Source organism: Vulpes lagopus, chromosome 3 (genome assembly GCF_018345385.1).
Source record: "Vulpes lagopus strain Blue_001 chromosome 3, ASM1834538v1, whole genome shotgun sequence".
NCBI lineage: Eukaryota > Metazoa > Chordata > Mammalia > Carnivora > Canidae > Vulpes > Vulpes lagopus.
The window spans coordinates 130,902,541-130,921,255 of NC_054826.1; the positions used below are offsets into that span (position 1 = coordinate 130,902,541).

General features: G+C 40.5%; 1 protein-coding gene across 4 annotated transcripts in view; it reads right to left on the reverse strand.

The window, feature by feature from the left end:
* AHCYL1 (adenosylhomocysteinase like 1) overlaps nt 1-18,715 on the reverse strand; it is a 40,912-nt gene that overhangs the window by 16,929 nt on the left and 5,268 nt on the right. Inside the window, exon 2 of one of the 4 annotated variants that reach the window (XM_041748179.1) lies at nt 5,994-6,085. The exons of the other annotated variants lie outside the window; for them this stretch is intronic. The gene's annotated coding sequence lies outside the window, so the exon portion shown is untranslated. The remainder of the gene's footprint in view (nt 1-5,993; nt 6,086-18,715) is intronic. 4 annotated transcript variants of the gene reach the window in all.

The following is an 18,715-nucleotide window of genomic DNA, read 5'->3' on the forward strand; positions in this document are numbered from 1 at the left end:
GTCAGGCTCTGAGCTCAGCAAGGAGCTTCTTTAAGTTTCTCTCTCCCTCTGCCTCTTTCCCCAAGTACTCTCAAATAATCTAAAACAAACAAACAAGAAACAAAATAAAACACCCCACTCCTAAAGTGGCTCCATGTCAGCATCTGCCCTTCTGGACAGGATTTCCCACTGCATGTTCACATGACTTCTACAGTCAGCAAAGCTAGTTTTACTGAAGAGATTAATCTAGGACCAAGGTAATGACTTTCAACCCAATATGTAGTTCTTTTGGTGCCAGAAAAAATAGTCAAGAGACCATCCATGCCTTTTACCACTCTCTAGAGGCAGCCCTTCCTCCATCAGCCTCCTTGTTCCTGGCATGGGCAGTCTAGTCGGAAGCTAGTCTTCTCTCTTGACTGTGATGATTCCCTCCCCTGTTCATCTTTTTTCAAAAGGCTCTGGGCATATTCCCAGACACCACCTACCTGGTGGTGGCAGGGGTGGGGAAGGGAAATGCAGTAACATTTGCAGTTTCTTAAATAAAAGGAGAGAGAGAGAGAGATAGCTGTGGCAAGACAGAAATGTTTCTTCAGCCACCTAAGAACTGATTTAATAGTCATAATCCCGCCTTGTATTAATGCAGCTCACCAGTAGCCTAAAGCTTAGCAAAATCTTTCCCATCTAAAAATATTAGACTGTGTTGCAAGCAGCTTACTAATCAGTGCAGTGCCCCATCTCTCAAATAATGAATTTGGTCCATATTTGAAGTGGGCAGAATGTTAACTCAAGCCATGACATGGATGGGTATCTGTCTGTTCTCACAGCTCTTGGATATTTTCACTGCTTATAAATATAAATAGGGTGGTCCAACTATACAAAGATTCATGATGACCTTGTCTTTTCTCCCAACCTGCATGCTGAAGAGAACATATATAAATATATAGGTTAAAATATATATATATATTAAAGATTTATTTATTTATGATAGACATAGAGAGAGAGAGAGGCAGAGACACAGGAGGGAGAAGCAGGCTCCATGCTGGGAGCCCGACGCGGGACTCGATCCCAGGACTCCAGGATCACGCCCTGGGCCAAAGGCAGGCGCTAAACCGCTGAGCCACCCAGGGATCCCCTGAAGAGAACCTATATTACAACTGGTGGGGTGGAATGCAGCTGCTCTGCCCGTTTCCACTAGGCCTGCTTACTCCATGCCTGCATGTTTCATTTTTAAAAATTTTATTTATTTGAGAGAGACAGAGAACACACAAGCAGGGAGGAGGGACAGAGGATGAGGGCAAGGCAGATGCCCCACTGAGCAGGGAACCTGATTCGAGTTTGATCCCAGGACCCTGGGACCCTGACTTGAGCCAAATGCAGATGCTTAACTGACTGAGCCACCCTGGCGCCCCTCCATGACTGTCTTTACAGCCAGCAGATCTGCCTTCCTTTTTAAAGTACCTCCTGAAGTGCTGTTCACCTGCATGTTATAAACAAAGACACCGTTGCCAAAAGCAATTATCACAAGATTTCCCTCAGTGACACCAGATCTCAGTAACAGCCCTCTAAATTGGGATGGATTCACTGCATTTATGCAAATATGATCATTTAGGTAAAAACAAAACCCAAAGATGGCTGCAAAGCTGTTCTGTTTACATTACTTCCTGTGGTCATTTCTTCCAATCATAATTAAATCTCAATTGGTGTACTTCAGTGTTTCTTCAAAGCTCTATCTGTAAGGAAGGCTAGTTCTAAATATGATGTAGGATGGGAAAAAGGGGGAGAGAAAAAGAGATAAGATAGTTGGATGTTCAAAAAGTCCTATGTTAAAGAACTATTTTGTGTTTGAATACTCACCCCCCCCCCCATAAACCAGCCTTACCCACAACAAGGCATGCCAGTGTTTTTCATTCTTGAACTAGTATTACATCTGAGAAAGGTTAGAAGGTCAGATTGACCCATTCTCCAAATAGCACATCCAAATACAGAAGCCTACTTGCTGTGTCTTAAAAACTCAATTAAATATCAGGCCAATTTAATATGCTATTTTAGAGCACCTCTTCAAAGGGCTCAGTGGGTATAATGGTTGACTGTCTTCCATGTGACACTGAAAATGATAAAGAGAAGCTTTGCCAAAGAAACAATGTGGGATACGGTGCACCCACCACCTCATTGTTAAGTCTGGTGACAAAGTGAGCTGAAAGAATTTCTGTAGATAATTTATCCAGAAAAAGGGATCACAGGCAATCCAAAAGAGTTATGAACCTCCAGGGAAGGAAAACTGTTATATGTTACCGGTTCAATTTATCCCAACTGACATTTTTTACCATTAGAAGCTGAAAGGTTTACTTCCACAAACACATATTCTATCTACCCAGATGTTAAGTAGCTTAGCCACACTTCCTTCCCAGGTCTCACCCAATTTTGCTGTCTAGCCCCAGAATCCAAGAGAGTCGAAAGCCATCAGAATGCCATTATGACACTATGGCCAAGGGATGGTGATCAGGATAATATTCATGGACTATTATACTCTTTTAGTCAACACATTTGGGAGGCACCACCTAAGCACCCAGCACTATCCCAGGAAAGAACTATGAAAGGAAACATGGACCCTTACAATCTGTAGATTTAGACTGATGACAGGGTAATAATAACACAAATGGTTGCCAAAGAATTTTACTGCTTTTTAAGGAAGATATAGATGTTAAGATATAGATCTTAACAGTCTTATCTGGATACTGTTTAGCTTAGGCCTCCAAAAATCAGAGGTTGGGCTAGACAATTTACAGACCTGTGATTTCACATACCTATCTAGCAGCTTTTAATTTCTTCAGAAAGGTTTCCTCCTAAGGGTGAAGGACTAGACTCAAAGGTAAACAGCAATTATTAGGAAAACAAATCATTAAGAAAGCATAGCTTAGAAATGAATAGAGGGATTGGTCTGTCTTAACTGCTGAGGAGTATCTAAAGGGCCAGTATCCCCTCTTCTGGTACACGACTGATTTTCTGAGATATTCCTAAATTTATATAATCTGTCCCATTGTCTCCTCTAGCATACTGTGTGTGCAGATTTTTCTGTTTTGAAATGGTCGGCGTATTTCTTGGCTTAATACTTAGCAACTGAGCACAAGATGACTATCAGAGATTTTTAACAAGGTCAATTACTAAGCAATATGTTACAACACCTTCCAGGATTCCTACATCTTTTCTAATCCCTCTTTCACATCTTCTGGCTAATATATTCCTTTTTCGACAGATTCGACTCTCCTCTGCTCTCTTCTCAGAGGAAAGGAAGAGGGTATGGCTGTTACCCTAAACTAAATCGGCCCAAGACCTTTCCTTGATACTTACCACTTACCAGTCTGATTTCATTTCAGATGAATCCAAAAAAATAGTGATCAACGAACACCAACTTTTTGGTACAAGAACTATGTAAGTCTGCACATCTTTCAGACCTTCAGTTAGATAAAAGAAATTTCCCAAAGAAGGATATCCTCTTCCCAACACGTTGCTCAGGTACACCACCAGAAAATAATTTATCTCAAGGGAATCAACCTCAGGCCACAGAGTCGAATCCACAGTCTCCTTCAGTCACTGCTTCCATTCCCTAGTGCACAAACTAGTCTTCTGAGACTCAGCAGGTCTTGGCTGCTCCCTGTCCTTCTTCTCTGTCTCAAGTTTCTTAAATTCTCAGTTTCCCCAGATGGGGCCTGAGCTTCTGGGGGGGGGGGGGGAGACGGCTGACTAATCACAGCATACATCTCCCTCCTCCACTCCACCCATCTCTGTGTCTCAAGGGTAACAGGATGACATGTGCGTGTGCATGCACACACACACACTGCTAGAATCCACTTCCAGAAGAAACGCTCCTTTCAAAAATGGGACTTAACTTGATCTTTCATCAATGCTGGTGGGAGGAAGGGGTGAGGCAACATCAGGGCTAACACTTAACTGGTGAGGAAGGAACATAAAGCTTGAAAACCTCTGCCAAAGAGCGGTTTCACTCCTATCAGATACTCCCCCAGCCCCCACTCTTCATATGAGACAATATACCTCACTGGCTATTAGCTCCTGAGTGCTCTGGCCCTCCAACTGCCAACTAGAGGTAAAATCAAGAGGTTAAAAAGTGGCAACAAGTAGAACAGGGAGGGGCTTCCTAATCTTTTGAAAACTGTAATTTTAACAGACACACAATCCCAGTTATATTTCAAAGTCTATTTAGCTATCTGCCTGTCCAACTGCGTGGCCTGTCCATACTTCTCTCTTCTTCAGTCTGTCACCAATAATACATGAAAATACGCTGGTCATTCTTTTTCTCCTATCATTCAATTATCATCAATCCTAGGTTATTTAATTAATTGATTAATTTTTGTACAGGTGCCTGAAGAAATCAAGATTCCTGGAACATACCCATGACTTCAATGACAAACCAAAGTTCCCTTCCAACTTACTCTGTCCCCCACTGTCCCATTTCCCCAACTTTACTTTCATTTTCTACATGTAAACACCTTAAAAGAATAGTATAATGAACACCTGTATACCCTCCCAACTACACTGAATCCTTCCATTTTCCACATTAGGTTTCTTCCTCTGTATATATATACATATGTACATATGCGTATTTTCAAGTGGTCCTGCCAAAAAAGAAAAAACATTGCCAACATGAAAACTCACCAATAAATTCTTCAGAATGAATCATCTAAGAATAAGGATATTCTGTTACAGAACCACAATAATCTTCTCATACTTCTAAGAATATTAATAACCCTGTATCATTTGAGTTGTATTCAAACTTCTCCAAGTACCTCCAGAATACCTTTCATTAAGATGTGGTATGTGCAGGATGGATTATGTGGCCATAACAAAGAATGAAATCTTGCCATCTGCAGCAACCAGAGGGTATTATGCTAAGTGAAATAAGTCAGAGAAAGACAAATACCATATAATTTCATTTGCATGTGGAATTATAAAAACAAACAAAAAAAGAGACACACAAAAGGTACACTTTTCAGTACAGAGAACAAACTGGTAGCTGCCAGAGGAGAGATGGTGGTTGGAGAGGATGGGGAAAAAAAGGAGATTAAGCATTCATCAAGCACTGAGTAATGTGCAGAATAGTTGAATCATTACATTGTACACATGAAACATAACACCATGTTAATCATACTTGTGCAATTTAAAAAAAGAATGTCTTGCATAGTTATAGACCCAAATGACTCCCCAACTCTTCCAACCCAGGATGGAATCAAGGTTCACTAAATGCATTTGGTTGGTAGGTTCCTTCAGTGTCTGGTAATCTAGAACAGTTCTCCCTCCCTTATTCCCACCCCCCCCCCCCACCCCCCTCCCCCAGCCCCGTGATACTGACTTTTCCTGGAAGAGTCCAGGTGAGTTGCCTCGCAGAATCTCCCATATTCTTGATATTTTAGATTAGTTCTTTCCCGTAAATTGGAAGTTCAGTTTTGAGACTTGATCAGAAAGATTAAAATTTTGGCAAGAATATTGCATAGATAACATTGTATACTTTGCATCGTATTAGGTGGCATGTAATATCTGGTTGTTCCGTGATTAGTGACACTAGGCTGAGCCTTGGGTTACAGTGAGACTCTATTTTCTCCTTTGCAAGTAAAGGTTAAATTGCAGGGTGATATTTGTCAGCCTGTGAATATCCTGTTCCCTAGTGACTTTACCATCTGTTCATAATCCTTGCCTGAACCAATTATATTGGGGGGAAAGTGTTACAGAACCATGTTTTTTTTTTTTTTTTACCCTATCATTCTTTCTACATATATTAGCTAGCATTACTTTTGTAAAGAAAAGCTTTTCTTTTCCCTCTCACTCTTTTCTTTACTCGTCATTCATATTTTTATTTATTCAATCTGTTACACTCAATTACACAATGGGTACACTGAATGCTCCAATTGTCCCAAACTGGGCCAGCAGGAGTCTCCTTCAAGCTGACTCTTCTGTTTTAGCATTCCCTTCCTTTCTGGCATAAGAAGATACACCGGGCTCACCTAATTTTTTCTCTGCTTCAGACCTAGAATCAGCCATTTCTCCAAGGAGCTCTGATTTCTTTTAGTGGGGAATGTTATTTAGAAAATAACATCTGAAAAAAAAAAAAAAAAAAGAAAATAACATCTGAGTACAAAATGTGCTAATTGTTATTAGAGGTGTCAGTGCTATTAAGTTCTTTCAGGGAATAGAGAAATCTTTTTGTTTACTCAGTTTATTTTGATATTTCCATTTCAAATTTACCATTACTTTTTTTTAAACTTTTAATTTTCCTATTTGTATTTCTTTTCTCCTAAGTTGACAAATCTTGGTCTCTAACAGCAATGATACACTTGTTTTATTCTATAATACCGCTACAACAACTTCAAAATTTTAAGAGTAATACTAACAATACTCTACATAGTGAGGTGTCAATATTTCACTGAAGTTCTTTTTGAAAACTCTCTCACAAAGGATGTGTAGCTGAAGTATGGTTTTCTGGGTGATTAAATAATCAATTCCATATGTAGTTAGTTTAGGTTCCTATGTTTCTGATAACAAGCCATTTTAAGGTTTCCTCTTTTTCTCTTTAATTTTTTGACATATGAAACACACATCTCAGAAGTTTTAAAGGTATATTCAGAGAGGTCTCACTGCCATTTCTAACCCCCTGCTCTCCCTATTATTGTCGGTGTCTGGTTTATATTTATTTCTGAAGGTCGGAAAAAAGCAAGTATATACTTGCTTTGTGTTTTTTTCTTTATACTCTTATTTCCCTTTTCTTACTCAAAAGGTAGAATGCTAAAATAATCTGCACACCCCACCCCACCCCGCCTTAGGAATCACTTTGTATTGGTTCAGAGTATAAGAATCAGTAATTCTTAAATTCTGGGAAAGACTGAGCCAGGTTACTACTGTTCACCTTATTATGCTTTTAATAAAAAGTCATTAGCCTTAATTCGCAGCCTCTCTAAGCCAATCTTGACTTTAAATAAAGCTCACAAGAAATCAAACCAGCTAACCTCACTACAAGGTAGGCTGGGATGTTCTTTAAGATGAAAATCTATCAAATGCTTATAAACAGGTAAACCTATATTCATCAAATGAATTTCTAAGGAAAAAAAAAACAGTGAAAACAAGCAATGGATCAATGGACAGGTCTAGAAGGAAGATGGGAGTTTCTGACATTTTGGAAGGTGGCCACACAGATTGAGTAAATGCCATCTGTATCATTTCTTAGCCTGCCAAGAAGGAACAAGATTGGAGATGTATAAAAACAATTCTCGCTGTGATCTGGAAGTTTAGCTTAAAAATGAAGTTGAAAGCCAATTTACATTTTACAAATTCAAACCCTCTATGCAAGTATTTGCTTGAGTGAATCCCACTTGTTAGAGCAGCATTTGGGAAGCCTATATCCAATTGGGAGGTCAAAGACATGAAAATCCTTGCCAAATAGTTTATGGCAAAAGAACTACATGCAGCTCTGAGTTTAGCTAGGTGTGCTTTCTAAACCCTAGGCTAACACCCAACAAAGTTTACTAAGACAGAAACCGTATATGTTTTTTTAGTTACCATCCACTGCTTCCCATAAAGTATGGGCTCCAGGGAGGAAAATGACATCAAAACTCAGTATTAAATTTTTAAAAATTGACTTTAAAGACCTAATACTAAACAGTAACTATGTAGTAACAGGTATTGTAACCAAATGTAGGTAGGTCAATGGGATCTTTCAGAATCCACTCTGTAGATAGGTGGAATAGTTTCAATTTAAAAAAAAACAAGGTAAAATCACTTTAAAGATCAGCTGCAAGAAAAAAAAAAAAAGATCAGCTGCAGGTAGCTTTAGTTTCCATAGCTTTTAACAAAACCCAAAATATTAAACTTCTAGGAGACTAGAGACATAATACAAGGACAAGAATCTGACAATCACATAAAAAAACATAACTGTATTTTTCATTCTAGAGAGGTAGTATTTGCCATCTCTTCCTGACTTTCTAACTTGAGATGTTTATGTTCAATTTTAGATGAGTCTCAGTATGAAATCATGACCTTAGATAGCCTGTAAAAGAAAGAAGCTGGTTGAAAGGAATTATTGGCTGCAATGCCTTTGGGGCTATTTAAAAATAAAAACTACCTGGGTGCCTGGGTGGTTCAGTTGGTTAAGTGTCCAACTCTTGATTTTGGCTCTGGTCATGATCTCAGGGTCTTGAGATCAAGCTTTGCATTCATTCTGTGCTAAGCATGGAGCCTGCTTAAGATTCTCTCACTTCCTCCCCTCACCCCTTCCTTTCTCACACTCAAAACAAAAAACCAAAATACCCAAACTACCTATTGCTCCAGAGGGAATACAGTACAATCCCCTCACTCTATTTCCCAGACAAGAATACAAAAATGCGGTTTTCCTGACCTATAACTTTCCGAACATTTTCTAACAAGTAAAGTGGATAGATGCACAAGGATAAAGATCTCTTGCTTTTACGTTGTACTGAAAACCAAAAATCAAAATCAAATTTGGTATAGGAAGAGTTATTCAGCAATTTTATCAATAAATAACAATGCCAGACATCACTGATCTCAGTATTTTTCAAACTATTTTTAAGTTCTGGTGTACAAACAAGGGAAAACACCTGCCAGCATTACATCAGGACTTTTACTTAAAGCTGATTATAAATTTGAAATCTACACTTACTGGTACTGTAAAAACCAAGGTTCTGAATGCCTAGATTTCTATGATATTCTAGTTTAAGCAATCTGCTTCAACATAAGTGGCCTGAAGATATGATTTCCTTACTGAGGATATGTATTTTCAAAAAATTTTATAATCTTTTGAGTGCAGGATTTACTCTGCTCCGAGGAAAGAAACAGAAGTGAGGATTAAGTGACTTGCTGAAGGCAAAATTTGCTAGCAATACGGAGTTTTGTTTTTTTTAAAGGAAAATACAAGGGAGAAAAATAATCCCTACAAGTCTAGTACTATTACCCTTCTTTTGGAATAGGCTAGAGGAAAGAGTAGCTCTCCCCTTTATTTTCAAGAAGACAGTTACAGAATACCCTCCAATTGCACTGAAGCTTTCTCCGCTTCCAGATGAACACTTGGTGAGGCTCTATGGAAGAAAACTAATTTTTTCCAAAATCTACTTTGATTTTAGAAGTGAAATGATGAAAAGAAATGTAATATTTTAAAGTTGCCAATTTATTATCTTTGAAGGGTAGGGTTCTTTGGACTTAGAAAGGGTGAGGACAAAGTATAAGAGCCCAAACATTGTGGAAGCAAAAAGCTCCAATCTGGCATATATGTCTACTGTCTTCTGGAGACAGACTGGAGAGAAGAACACACAGGCAATCTAACCCTGACCACTAGGGTGAGGGAAATGACCTCAGAATGTCTTGTAGATATCAAAAGTAATTTAGAAACTCCAACTATGTTTATTTATACAAGAAGGTATTCAATCTGGCACGGTTAAAACCAACCAATAACTTTTTTTTCATCATCTGGGAAACCTGCTGATTATTTTCATAAGAAATGACCATACTTTAAAACGTGCAACAGAGGGCGCTTGGATGGCTCAGTCAGTTAAGCTTCTGCCTTCCAGCTCAGGTCATGATCCCAGGGTCCACTACTGTGCATCTGGCTCCCTGGTCAGCGGGGAGTCCGCTTCTCCCTCTATCCTCCATTCCCCCACCCCCCACTTGTGATCTCTCACTCTCTCAAATAAATAAAATCTTTAAAAAAGATATGCAACAGAGAATATATATATATATATATATATTTTTTTTTTTTAAGACTCTATTTTTTTTTTTATTCATGAGAGATGCAGAGAGAGAGAGAGAGAGAGGCAGAGACACAGGCAGAGGGAGAAGCAGGCTCCATGCAGGGAGCCCGATGTGGGACTCGATCCTGGGTCTCCAGGGTCACACCCTGGGCTGAAGGCGGCACTAAACCGCTGAGCCACCGGGGCTGCCCTAGAGAATATATTTTAAATGTGCTTTTTAAGGCTATTTATGTAGTGCACAATGATAATGTAGGAACTTTTCTTTCACACACAGCACAGAGTACACACCCTTAAACGGAAAACTCCACTAAGTTCCTTTCTCCTCTATGGTGTGGTACTCAAACAGTATCTACTCCAAGTCACCTTACATCTTACAATATGTCTGAAAGATCTTACAAAGTCACATTTATCCAATACAAAACAAGTTCTCTGACTTTACTACAACAAAAAGTTCTTATAATGTTATCAATTTTATTGAAGTATTCTGGATTTAAACATATGCTGATTGAATTTTGATTCCATATCCACATTAGATATTTATTTAAACTACTCATTTAATGAAGAAAACATTCTAGTTATATGGTTTCTAGGAGAGTTTTTCCAAAAACCAAACAGCAAGTTTTAACTATGTAGTTTATAAGCTGAATAGAATCTTAAAGAGTCCCAGGAAGTGAGGTCTGAAAATCCCTTTGATCATTCAAAGGGCTTCTTTAAAAATAGAAAATAAATATAATTGGTGGTGTGATTATATTCCCCTAGATTAGGGAGCTTTGGTTTTAATGCATCACTGAGCAAACAATGAGATGTCCTTGTACTAACATAACAGCAGGTTGGAAGGTTTCACAGCAGAACAGTTTTTCCATATGCTGAACAACTGGAGCAGTTACAACTGGAATCATCTAGAGCCTCCAGGCTCCTCTGGGGAGGACTGTGGGCTCTGTCCTTTTTTTTTTTTTTTAATTTTTATTTATTTATGATAGTCACACACAGAGAGAGAGAGAGGCAGAGAGACAGGCAGAGGGAGAAGCAGGCTCCATGCACCGGGAGCCCGACGTGGGATTCGATCTCGGGTCTACAGGATCACGCCCTGGGCCAAAGGCAGGTGCTAAACCGCTGCGCCACCCAGGGATCCCTGGGTTCTGTTCTTTAATGGACTCTTAGTGTCTAACAGTTTGGCCTAGAAGGCCTGGACTTTTCCAGCAATCCCTCTGTGTGGGTCTGGACCCTTAGATCTCAGGCAGAGAAACAAGAGTTCCTTGTAAAGAACACCCTTAAAGACGTCTTGATCTGTATTTACACTGAAGATCAGATTCCAGGGAGGTAAAGGGAGAAATGGCACAGGACTCTGTGTGCTCACTGTGCTCCAAATCTGACCATGTCACTTCTACATAATTCTGCCAGTGTCCCAAATGAAATTTCATTCATGCTTCTGCAATATATGTTATACATGGTACTAATCCTGAGGCAGGGTTTAGCCATTCAAGTCAAACACCAACTTTTCCAAGGATAGAGACATATTAATATTGGTATACATGAAGCAAAGCCTTATCTGCCCTCCCCTTTTTATCCTGAGTTCTGTTTGATAATAAAGCAATAGTGACAGACCCTTCAAGACTAAAAAGGAATCTTCCCCCTCCCCGCCCCCCCCACTGGTCTGGGTCTCAAATCCACTCCCTTTGGCTTAAGGCTATCTGGCTTGCCAGCTCATCAGCTGCCTGAGTTCTGTCCTGTTTCCTCTCCTCTCTCTCCAGTCTTCACTCCTTGTCTATTTTCTCAGTCCTTCATCAATTCCTTCTGGAAGGTTGTGTTTTGAAGCCAGAATTTTGCTAAAATGCCCTCTCATGATCTTTATAATTTTACTATCACTTTTAGTCCAGGAATTGATAATATAAATTATGTTAAGGCAATTCTCATCTTCTGACCTGATTTTTAATCTGCTGAATCCAAGAAGGCCAGCTAATCAGAAATCAGAGGCGGGAATGGCAACAAAATCAAAATCATTCAAAGAGAGTGCAGACTCAAGAAACGCTATTGGTGTAGTGGATGCCTAGCAATTCCTTGCGATTGCTTTATTTATTTATTTATTTATTTATTATTTATTTATTTATTTATTTACATCCTTAAGTTCTTTGCAAGTGGCCTCAGCTATATAGAAGAAACTATAATCCAGTGTGGCTAGGAGACAATAGTCCCAAACACCCTAATCATGGCCTGGCTTAATCCTAATCACCACATTCTCAATTCTAGGCAAGCATTCTAGGTTTTTAGACCGGGGTTCATGGATGGGCTTCAGGCTGCCAACTCCCCTTATAAGTAAATTGTCAAAAATACGTGTGCGTGCGTGTTTATTTTTCTGGAAAACGAACACGGGTCTGTAGGGCTCCAAAAACCAAATGGTTAAGAACCACTACACTAGACTTACATGACCCAAAAGTAATGACCTTACAATGTAAACTCCAGAGGATATGGATCTTTGTCTTGTTCACTGATGAATCCTAAGTGCCCAGCACAGGTCCTCAGATACAGTAGTAGAGCTCAACCCTGAGCTGACACAGAGCTGCATGATTTCATGATGGTCACAGTTTATTCTGAATACTCTGGAAAGAAGAGTAACCATAAGCTATTTCCAGTCCTCTCACATGGACACAAGATTCTTCCTCATACCCAAGATAAATAGGAGCTACATTACCATCCCAATATCAGATTTCATAACTATTTTGGCCAGTCTTGCTGATAATCTAAAAGAGTGGTTCCAGGGATCCCTGGGTGGCACAGTGGTTTGGCGCCTGCCTTTGGCCCAGGGCGCGATCCTGGAGACCCGGGATCGAATCCCACGTCGGGCTCCCGGTGCATGGAGCCTGCTTCTCCCTCTGCCTATGTCTCTGCCTCTCTGTCTCTCTCTGTGTGACTATCATAAATAAATAAAAATTAAAAAAAAAATAAAAAAGTGGTTCCAAATATGGGATCTTTCAAATTTAAGCTGTTTCAAAAAGCACATACTATCCTATTCCCCCTGTCCCTGTATACCTCAACCCTTCCCCATTCTGATTAAGTAGATCTAAGTTAGGGCCCTGAAATGAATGTTTTGAAAAAGGTCCCTAGGTGACTGATTCCTTCCATTCCTTCCACTCCATGAGAAGTACTCATTGGAGACAATCTAAGCAGAATCTGAAAAGCAAACATAAGCACACTGAGTTTACCAGGCTCCTGATAAAGCAACTGAAGGCAACACGGGGAACATATGGGTTAGACATGTCTTGTCAGAGATAAAACAAGGCAAAGAAAGTAGAAAATCTGCCCTTTTAATACCAACTCCATCTGTCAAGTACAGCCAATCCATCAAATGGATCTATAGGGTTTAGGAGAACATGACAAAGAGCTTGTCATACGAAGAGAGACTGTATTTTTATAATGGCTTGGTCCAAAAATCAGTAAAAATTGGCAAGGTGCTCTCATTCCAAACATGCCCAGTGTTCAGCTAATCCCCTCCCTGTGGAGTCAGAAAAGAATGTGCAGAATTCTGAACCCTCTATTCCTCAAATAGGAGGGGTTCCTTCTTCTGAATGCAAGGGTTGCAACTAATCTCAACTTTCCACTCCTAATTACCAACTAGGTAGAAGAATGAGATGCCTTCCAACGTGGGTGCTCTACGTCTAATCCTTATGAGTCATAAATATTCTATACCCCACCTCACAAAAGCTATACCTCTGCCAACCTCAGTTCATTTTCAACTGGCAAATAATGACAGAAACCACCCCCAGAATAATGTTTCCCTCTGGGAAATCCTAGGGAAGGGTGCAATGGGTCAGTGCCTCCAGTGTGCCTTTTCCCTGGACTTACAATACAGCTTATTACATTTAGAACATCATGTTCCCAACCAGCTTGGTCTCTTTTCTGTTATAAACCTGAAGTAAACAGATTCTACAGCAGCTACAAGTCTGTTACCAAGGCCACTGTATTGATCAGTATAATTAACATTCACAATTCATCTAGTCCAGCATGACAAGCCAGCTGGGCTACTCTCCATACAAACTGAACACTGGGAATCTTCATGTCTTGCTTCCTAAGAAGTCTGGTGCTCTGAAGCTGAGCACAAAAAACTCAAGTACTAAACTCGAAGTAGGATACTACCTGGCCACCCACAGGAAACTGAATTAGTTACTAGAACAATTGAACACATCTGCCATCTTTACAAAGTGCCTATTTTCTACTTCCAAAACTACAGAATTCTGGGGGTCTCCCTTTCCCCTGAATCCTGCTCACGTCACATACTTAAGGGAAACAACACACACAGAATCCTCAATGCCAACTAGAGCCTGATTCCTGGTTAGGACAAGCATTGGCCCACTTCCCAGAGGACTGTAACTCTAAAAGAGGTGTATTTCAAAGACAAGGGCATATGAAGCTTTTGAACATGGAGCTCAGCCGTTGGTTCAGAAGTGGCAGCTAGGGCTGCAGAATGAGAAGAATCAGAAGTCTGCCTGGCATTGCAGGGCAGTGCTGTTGTTTATTACTTTTAGGATTCCAACACAAATTCCAAAATGAAACTGTTCAACTCACTGCTGGCCCTCAAATCTCGAATACCGTAAGAGTAAGCCTCTGTTCCTTAAATCAAAAGCATGTGTAAACCAGAGTACCACTTTCAACTTAGGACAGTGTCCCTAATGCTAAGGGTTTAAAACTTGGTGGGACATCAGATTACCTTCCCACTACATGTAAGGATACCCCTAACCTGCTAGCCTACTGCCCTGTGGTTCTTGGCTACTGGGCTGAGAAGCTGGAGGCCTTGTGTCTCAACAGTCTTCTTCCTTATCTTCGATTTCTGGCATTATATAGGGATCTATAAAGCTGCTGGAAATTCTTCTCAATTTCTCACCTGCAGTTCTTGGTATTTCCATTATTACCCCCACATGAGAGGGATCTGAATCAGAAAAACCACTTTCGCCGACCGAAGAGGACAACGGGCCAAAGTAACCAAGTGAGTCCAACCCACTTTCTCCTGGCGATAACCATCTCCCAATATTTTTACTCAATAAACAATTATTGACAGTACTTATACACCAAGCACTGTATACTATCCATATGTGTGAGATGTGGTCCTTGCCCTCAATATGCCTGCCTGATCTACAGAAATCAAGTGAAAATTAAGATTCAGATATCAAGTCAGTCCTGAAAATAGTTTTGAGAGGTACTACACTGAAATCAAATCTATTTTTGAGAGATACAAGGGAACAAGTTATTTTGTTTAGTTTTGATAGTGTAGCCCGTGAATTCCCTAAACACTCCTGGGAATCAGCTCTGAAGCTTTAGAGGCACCCACAGTTCATTTGAAGGGCAGAGGGCATGAAATAGTACAAGAAACCCCAGAAGCGGCTGAAATGCTGGTTTCAGTATGCCTAAGTTCCTGAGTTGAACCCTCACGGCATTGATAATGAGTCTCTTGGGAAGGTGAGGAGCATCTCACAGAGGGGGATGACAGAGGACACCAACAACCTCAGCTTTGTTTCAAGGACAAACAGCAAGCTGGAAACAATCTCAGCAGTTTCTGGATCTGTAAAGGGAAGAGATACTATGGCATAAAGACCTCCTCTTCTTTTTTTAAAAAAATATTTTATTTATTTATTCATAGAGATGCAGAGAGAGAGAGAGGCAGAGGGAGAAGCAGGCTCCACGCAGAAAGCCCGACATGGGACTCGATCCCGGGGCTTCAGGATCACGCCCCGGGCTGCAGGCGGCGCTAAACCACTGCGCCACGGGGGCTGCCCAAGACCTCCTCTTCTAAATCAGAGTTTTTCACCCAGGATCCACGGGTGAGTTTCAGTAAGTACCACAAGTCCTCTGAAAAGTATATGAAAGTTTTTGTGTTCCTGGATTTTCCCAAAGAACTATAATTTTCATATGATTTTTAAAGGGATCTGTGACTCAAAAGATTAAGAACCAGCGAGTATCTCAGGAGCCTCCCTCTAACTGGCAAAAGAGAAACCTATTTCAGTTTTCTACCTTCCACACACTTGTCTACTTACTCCTCTCTTCTAAAATTAGAAACAGAGAGGAGGGTGTGCACTTTGAAAATTCAAGGTGGAGAGCTCTTTTCTACATCTCCAAAATAAAGCTAATCATCACGAGAACTCAAATAAATCTTTCTTAAGACCTTTGAGGAAAGAGGTGGTCAAAAAGGGCAGAGCAGAACCACTGTCCTAGTTATTTTTCTGATAGGTCTCTTTTCTGATTTTAGGATCCTAAGATCATAATGAAAACAAGTCACAGTCCAAAAATTTTAACTTGAGGTCAAGCCAAGTAGTACTGGCTAGCCCTGGAGAAAGGGAATAAAGTAATTCCCATTATGCCCATGGAAACTTGTGCACCAAAGGTTCACCTTAATAAGTACCATAAGAGTTGGAAACACTTATTAAAAACAGAACTTCCAAAATCCTGACATTACTCAAACAGTGATAATGGACAGTTTCATTTGGGAGACAGAAATGAAACATGGTTTACACTCATCTCCTCCAGGCCTTTAACCCTCACTCCGTCAGTCATCAATTCACCATCTAGCTCACAGAGCTGTGCACCACTGCAGATCAGCACATTAGCATTTTCCGTTACCATTTTCTATTCCAATAGCATTTTCCGTGGCACTTCGAGCACACAGCATGCTCAGTGGGATTCCACTGATGTTACTGTACACACACTCTTCAAGAAAGAAGAGAAAAACATACAACAGGGCTTACTCTAGCTGGGCAGTTCTTCAGATTGTAAAGAACTAAGTAAGCCTGAGGCAGGTCCAAGATGAGAAGCATGGAACAGTAAGCAGTGCCAAGCCCCTCCTGTTTAAGCCTCAATCGAGCACACAACGGAGTACGAGGTGTCCATTTTAGCAGTGAATTGGTTTGGGCTGGTCAAGGAGAACATTTTCAGCCCATTAAGCTCTACAGGTTAATCACAGAGGCATGTCAGCTGAGGCCCTGGGACTTCCGTGGCAAGAAAGCAGGAGCATGCTGGGCCAGTCCCACATTTGTGTTTCTTCAAAGTCTTTTCCTCGTCTCCACCACGGGATTCCGAGTACTACCTTTTACTAGTAGTTCATTATACTTTGTGGCCTGTTTGGGTAGTAAATGATTAAGTCCCACTGTACATTACTAAGTAGCACCAATCATTATACTCAGTCTGAGATTAAGGCACCGGGCTGAATCCTTTAGAGAAACTGAACAGAGATAGGAAAAAAATGAAACCAGTCAGAGTATAAACAAAAGCATAGGTGTTCCACCCTAGTTCTGCAATTGCTTCGGAGCAAAGGCCACACATTTCTGCAGCAGAAAATCAGTTAAATGTAATTAGGAGCAGGCTGTTTAGAACAAAGAGAAACAGTACCTGAGGGAGGGAGTTGGGAGTACACAGGGATGTGATCTGAAGGTGATTATGTAAGAAGATAAAGTCACACTTCCAAAGGGTCTTTGGACTTGTTTCATGTTTCAAGGATTCTAGTTTGGGAAGCCTCCCAGATGACTGCAGTTTGAGGAAACAAACTCCTGGATTCAGCCTGCCCAGTGTCTGTAAGGAGCCCACCTTTTACAGGTGCCCTGTGTGATGTGGGGGATGGGGGAGGAGGGGTCACGTGGTATACCACATCCCATTTCCATCACAAGCTCTAAGTTCTCCTGTTGTCTGTGTACCTCTTAGAAATCAAATAATTCAGTGTTCAGTAGGTGCAAGCCCTATGTAAAATAACATTTTTCTCAAGGAAAATTTTTTCCCTGTTGAAAAAGCATTCCAATAGAATCATCTTTGTTTTGGCTCTTTAAGATTATTTCAAAACTCCATATGAACCAGGGTACTATTCAGAGTTTACAGAAGCAGTCACTGAATAGCATGCTGGGATAACAGGTCTAAAGCAGAACTGTACCAGGCAAATGAGAAATATGGTCACTCTGGTTATAAAGGAACCAAAGCGTTAAGCAAATTTAGTAAGTTTACTAAATGCTAATCCCCTCAACAATCCTGTAGTACTACCATTATTCCTCATTTTATAGACAAGAAAATGGACGCTGCAGGGGTTAAGTCACTTGTCCAGAGAGTCACACAGTTATGAGATGGTAGGGACTGAAGGTAAACCTGATTCCCAAAATCAAGCGCTTAACGTACATTGTACTTCTCCCTCGGTTTTAGGAACAAAAAGGGGTAAGTTAAAGAGACCTTACGTAACAGCCACGCAACAGTGGGAACTACCTGAATGAGTAACAGAAAAGGTGAACATAACGCTATGTGAAGTTTTAACTGCTTGTCATATGCAGGACACTGACACCGTTGACAAAGGTCAGAAGGAAAGTTTGTGAATCTGTTTTCACTTTGGATTCTTAGATTTCAGGCTGAATAAACTCTGGTCCATGCAAATGTGTTGTTCTTCGTATCTGATGAGGATGCTCTGACCCACCTCAACACAATGTGTTTGGAATTATTCTACTCAGTATAATAAAGGTAGCCCTTCTTTATAAAATTTTAATGTTCAAATTCCCAAACTTGAGAAACTGGTAAGTAGAAATGATTCTCCTTTACAGGCCAGTTCCTTTATTTATTTATTTATTTTATTTTTTTTATGATAGTCACACACACACACAGAGAGAGAGAGAGGCAGAGACATAGGCAGAGGGAGAAGCAGGCTCCATGCACCAGAAGCCCGACGTGGGACTCGATCCCGGGTCTCCAGGATCACTCCCTGGGCCAAAGGCAGGCGCTAAACCGCTGCGCCACCCAGGGATCCCCAGGCCAGTTCCTTTAAATAAAGGCCCCAAGAAGGCATTAAAGTGCTTGTTTACAGATCATAAGTACTTGAGGCTGCGGAGTATATTTATGAAGAGTCACAGGCAACTAGAAAGCTACACGATTCTATGTATCAAAATATCCTTCATAAATAACTTTACAGGAATACACCAGGTAACACACACTGGATCCAAATGGATACCCTCCTGATAAAA